This window comes from Ambystoma mexicanum, chromosome 2p (assembly GCF_040938575.1).
Source record: "Ambystoma mexicanum isolate Mex_15411 chromosome 2p, UKY_AmexF1_1, whole genome shotgun sequence".
Classification (NCBI taxonomy): domain Eukaryota; kingdom Metazoa; phylum Chordata; class Amphibia; order Caudata; family Ambystomatidae; genus Ambystoma; species Ambystoma mexicanum.
The window spans coordinates 1,189,507,039-1,189,513,038 of record NC_090923.1 but is presented as its reverse complement, the minus strand read 5'-3'; the positions used below and the strand labels follow the sequence as shown (position 1 = coordinate 1,189,513,038).

The window sequence follows — 6,000 nt, the reverse complement described above, 5'->3', positions numbered from 1 at the left end:
AGTAGGCTAGTTCCCATTATTATGCAGGACTTGGCCACTAGGGGCAAAAGGGCCATTTCTCTAATGGGAACTAGCTCACTCACACTGAAGCAGCTATTTCCCATCTGAGAAATGGCCCTGACAACCGATGGTCCGTTTCTCGGATGGGAACTAGTATCAACCGTTTCTAGATTTATAATACTCAAATTAAGATGGCCACCAAGACCTAACCCAATCCAAAATGGCGCCAACTCGGAAAAGCATAACCTCGACAATCGGCGCAAGCGCAAACGAGCCCTGCCCTTGTATTCCTCAGCTAGGTCTTTCCTCCTGTATAAACACCACCATGGCTTCGCGTTGCTCCGTTACCATTTCTCGGCTACTACAACCGCTTCGACTTGGCCTGCGACAGCACCCTCAGGTACTGCACGAATACTCTTTGGACAGGCTCGCTGGAAAGAAGGGGGCGGATGGGTGGTCGCCTGAAAAGGGTCAGCGCCCGTTTAGAATCAGCCCCGCCCACACCCAAAGACTACATCTCCCATGAGGCACACACAGCCTTGGAAAAATAGGAATATTGAAAGGATGGTTTCTCCTCTTTGGGGGTTGCAGTCTCTTGTCCCCTGCGCGCAGAGCCGAGCTCAGTTATTCGAAATACTAGCCCTGATTAGCTCAGTTATTCGAAATACTAGCCCTGATTATAGATGTCACACATGACCTGTACCTAATGTGATGGTACATTTCCAAGTAAATACCCTCCCACCAGTTACCTACAAAAGGTATTACATATACAATTCAAATAAGTAACGAAATAAAGGTTAAAGGTTCATGTTTATCCATTACTAACTTAGCTTGCAAAAAATGATTTCTTGCTTTTATGGGAGTAGTCAAATGTTCTTAACTTCATGTAACGGTGTAACAGCAAGCTGAACCTATGACAATCTCAAATGTTCTTAACTTCATGTAACAGTGTAAGAGCAAGCTGGACCTATGCGACAATCTCAATACCCAGGTGACCAAAATGTATTTGAGTGTGTGCCCTAAAGTGTGAAATTATAGTAATGTGAAACGGGAAATGTGTGCACGTGCATTTTGTTGTATTCTGAGGTTTATACATTTTTGTTCAGGATGTATAAAGGAAGCCACAATGATATTGTTTTCCCGTAACATGTTTCCATGTCTTTAAATACATGTGATTTGTGGATTTTGTAATGAGACCAGGATACGAAATTCAGCTTCAATGAGCAGAAGCTCAAACCAGCTCATGCGTGTCAGGCATCATCCAGCAGGCAGGCTATCACTGGGTAACCAGGAGCGAGTACGCTGCGCGCCACAAATCTGACTTCTATAGCATAGGTAAACTTTTAACTGTTCGCACATTATGCACGAGCCATTATGTTAAAATGTGTACTAGATGTGTCCTAATTCTTCTTTTATAACATTCTCAAATAATTAAAGTAAATGGCACATCTGTAAGGCGCTAGGAGCCACAAGTAACTCCTGGTAGCTGTTGGTTTCAAGCTAACCAGTCTCTCCTAGGCTAAAACAGGAGTTACATCGCTCCCAGCAATTTCTAACCTTGGGAGACATTATTATTTTAGTCCTTGAAAGTCAAAATGTAAATATGTGTAACAAGTAATGCTCAGAAGTATGAGGTCAAGGACCTGAATTACAGAGTGGGTTAAAGTCCCTCCTTTAGTGCTTAGCCAAGGTGGGTGAGCCTGGACAAATAATGTAATCTCGCTATGCATTGATTGCAAAAATGTGATTCCTTAGAAGTTCACACTATTCGGGAAAAAAAATAATCTTCCTTATAACTGGGCAGCTGTAATGGTTTGACGGACACAATGTTGTCCTCTCGTGCTCCTGTTTGTGGCCTCTGAGACTTTCATCTTGAATTGTTTTACGAGCTCTCCCTGCAACCCATAACAATTGATTTGCCAGGGAGAAATATAGACTCACCAGCAAATCGGTGCACCGGATTTTCTAGTATAGGGCACTGACGTGGCAGAACCGACACTCATTACATCACCTATTATTGCCAATCACTGATGTTGATTGGGCTGTCAAGAGTACTTCACCATAATCGAATGAGAGAAACTCCTTTAATCTACCCAGTAATGTTGTTATTTAGTCTTGCTTTGCTCACTTTCTGCTATTATGGGGTTCTTGGTGTTTTATGATCTGCAAGAGGTAGAGGCGGGGTCTGGACTAGATTTGTAACAATGTTGATATGGGCAGATCTGAACATATAGGTCTTTCTGTGGTGTGTACGTTTTAAATATTTTCTGGGTTGCCTTGAGCGATGGTTAATGAATGTTCCAGTTGCTATGTAAATTGTTTGTGTGGTTATCGGTGGCTTCTGTCAGAGTGGTGTTTAAGGAGTTTTGAGAGATGCATTGTTCCGTCTGTGGCAAGTTAATGTGCAGTACAAGGACATTTTAGCATAGACACGTTTCTTGAGGTGGCATTCCATTGTGTAACATGTGCTGTAGTTGTGTTGACATGGGTTGTCTGTTGGTGGGAGGTAGAATGATGATTGCTATCATGTCTTGCCTAACAAGCCAACCAATTTTAGAGGCAACCTTTCTCACTGTGGGAGCTTCCCCCCGTTTGTCACTTTTTTTTTTATTGATCTACTTGCAAAACATTATTTCTCCAGCTTGTATGCCTTACATTGCTATAGTGTATGATTTTAGGCTAAATGATGCTGCGTTAGGTAGCACTACGCTATGACACAAATTCGGGGCCCACAGTTTCTATTAAGTTGCACAAGACCACCTTCCGACTGGCCATTGACACCTCAAGCACACACTAACTGTAGTGTTGCTCAGTCATACATGGGATTATGGCAAAACGCAGATAGCCATGCACTTAAACTACCAGTTGACAAAGCCATTATTTGAAAGTTAGTCTATCCCCATCCCAGAAGTTTTTAGGTGTAGTCAGCCCTACAGATAAGGGGTGACCAGCCACTTTTACTCCCTGAAATTGGTAAATACTCCACAAAAATAAAAATGGGGAGTACAAATACTCCCAACAAAAAATAGGAACAGGACATGTAAAATCTTGCACCCCGGCCTTCACCCTCACAGCTCCATAAATATGTTTGGATCAGTAGTGCTACTAGTACAGGAAGAAACTACTATTTAACTGCCAGATTGGAAGTACTAAACCTGTATCTTTTAATGTGCATGAACAACTGGATGCAAAGAAATAAATATTACAGAAACATTTCTGTTTTTCAGTTAAAACGGGTCAGTTATAACTGAAAAACAAATTGTTTTTGTAGTATTTATTTCTTATAAAATACTCTCACTGGGAATTGGACCTATATTTTTACTCCCAAAAAATAATTTTACTCCCAAATTTAAAAAATGGGGAGTAAGCTACTCCCTCTTCCAGATCTTATCTGGAGCACCAGATGTAGTTGTGCCTCTGGCAGCAGGCATGACAAATAATACAGTGGTTAGCTTTTTGCTATTAAAAATCCCACTTCTTCTGAAGTGTTACAGATGAACGTTTGATGTGTAAAGGTTGTGTACGTGATGCATACCTTTTTGTTAAATGCTGATTGCAAACTGATCAGTTTATCACAAAGGTTCTTCTTGGGGTGTGTAAGTCTTGAACTTATTGAGACGTGTAGGACAGTTTAAGAAGGGATCTGCAACCTTGGGATCTCCAGATGTTTTGGACTACGCATTCCATCCGCCTTTATTTATTTATTTCATTTGTAAAGCGCACAAACAACCCTGAGGCATTGAGGCGCTGTTGCAGATACAAGTCAAGGAAGCGTACTAGCATAATCAAGGGTGAGGGATCCTGGAACTCCTAGACCAAAATATCTGGCGAGCCGCGTGTTGCAGACCCCTGGTTTAAGAAAAGTCTTCCAATGTTAGTTGTGAAATAATTAACCATTCCTGGCTTTTATGCTCGTAAAAGAGAAAAAAACATGCATTTAAGAAATGTGTATTTGCTGGAATGTGTTTTGTGTGTCTGTGTATGCATATGCATTTGGTGTGTATGTGTTTGGGGCAAAGATGCTTGTGGCTACTGAACGCCACAATGTGCAACTTGGGGCAACTGTGCCATGTATTGAGACAGACTGCAGGATTATATTTAGGCACTAGCATAAAAGGTGCACAGTGCAGGCATATATTGTTGAGACAGGCCTTTTTTAGTGCACTGTCAACATGATAATGTGTTTCACAGGGGCAGTGCTGCCATATATTTATTCAAGACCTGCCTTGCTACTGTCTTTGGACACAAAAAGCCTGAAGGGGAAAATACCTTATGATATGGTTTGGCCAGAAGCTGCGTGAGAAGTTGGGCAATGCTGGTATATATTTTTGAGAGAGGCCTCATGCTTTTTCTTTAGGGACAGCCAGCATCAACACCTCTTGCAAAAGGTTTTTTTAACCTGTTGTCCTGCAGAACGGAGTATAAATCCTACATGGCTTCTGAAATGTTTGAGATTTTTGCTGTGAAATGTACGGATGCAGCTCATTATTTTATAAAAATTTCGAAGGGGGAGGCACCAGCCAAAACCAACCCATGTAAAGATTAGGTGTGCATACTTGTTTCATACGAGGGGGAAACCCTCTACACCCCTCAATATTAACAAACTAACCAACTGCAACTGCTGTGGACTCTAGTGGAATCAAAGGGTTGGTACAGTTTGTTTATTTAAAAAAAAAAAAAAATTCTGCTCATTGGGAGAACCCGATTTCCACTAGATAAAAACAGGACTTTTTCCATTGTTCGGCTCCCATTCTTCACACGCTGGATGCTTCCCTGAGCCTTGACATGTATGTAGGTCTACCATACTTCGCTGGCTCAAGCCACACACCCTTTGGGTGTAAACGTGTGTGGTTTGTTTATGCCTCGCCTCTCGGTGAATCAAACATGAATTATTGTCGTCTGGTATGGGCCTTTTATGTAGATAACAGATTTCTGGTGGGGACTATGATATGTTCCTCTTACATTTTTTTTTTTTTTTTTAAAAAGCATTTTTTTTAAGCGCACATCCTCTTGCGATTACAGACATGTCCATTCCTTAGCCCAACCACTTTTTGGAAATGCAGGTGAAGGGGGTGTACAACTTAAACGCAAGTCACATTTCCACATATGCACATCTAGATTACCTCAATGGCACAACCAAATGGATACAACTTACTGCCAATGCTTTTCATTCCATCCGTAATGCCACTGCCAGAGGATATCCTTGCATAGTTTGATTAATTTGCTGCCAGAGAATGTCGTACCATAATTTGAGTAATTGCTTTGCTACCTGAGAATATAATTGCATAGCTAGATTATTTATTTTAGTTCCCGGGAATTACTTTTTATATTTGGGCAATTTCATTTTCTGTCCAAGAATGTTATTGCATAGCTTTAATTTTCACTTTATGACCATAGAATATCACCACTTAACTCGACTAATTCTTATTTTACTGACAGAGAATTTCATTACATAGCTGGAATATAAAGAAGCCTAAAGCAATGCGACATCAATTTATTTTCGGTCCAAGGAATACATTTTTGAAGTAAATCAAATCTCTCATTACTGCCATAAAATCCCACTCAAGAGCTTAATTCTTTTTTTGGCTGCTTAACGAATTCATCACACAGCTAGACTAAACTAATCACCACTTGGCCTAATGTATTCCCTCACCGTAACCCAACTTGACAGCAACATACCCCATACCTAACCTGTACTTCCCAGACAGTTATACCTAGTTACCTAATCCAGGGGTTTGAAATCCGATCTTTTGAACTAGGATTGCCATAATTGGGACTCGTGGGAGTAGTGCTTCAAAACATTTAGCGAGTCAAAGGTTGCAGACCCTGGCTTAATCAAATAACCTGGTGAAGACCCAGACCCAACTGCCTGTCACCAACAAAGCTACCCTCCTAAGCGCTGGAACCAAATGGCCCAGGGAAGCGCACCACAACCTCCCGCAGAAAACCATTGTAGCAACCAATCCTTCCCACCGATCAAGAGCAAATCATTCCTAGACC

General features: G+C 41.3%; 1 long non-coding RNA gene across 1 annotated transcript in view; it reads left to right on the top strand.

Moving 5' to 3' along the window:
• The first annotated feature begins 200 nt into the window (after nucleotides 1-200).
• LOC138567310 (uncharacterized) overlaps nucleotides 201-6,000 on the top strand; it is a 36,383-nt gene continuing 30,583 nt past the window's right edge. Inside the window, exon 1 of the long non-coding RNA XR_011302162.1 lies at nucleotides 201-400. This is a non-coding gene — a long non-coding RNA (uncharacterized lncRNA). The remainder of the gene's footprint in view (nucleotides 401-6,000) is intronic.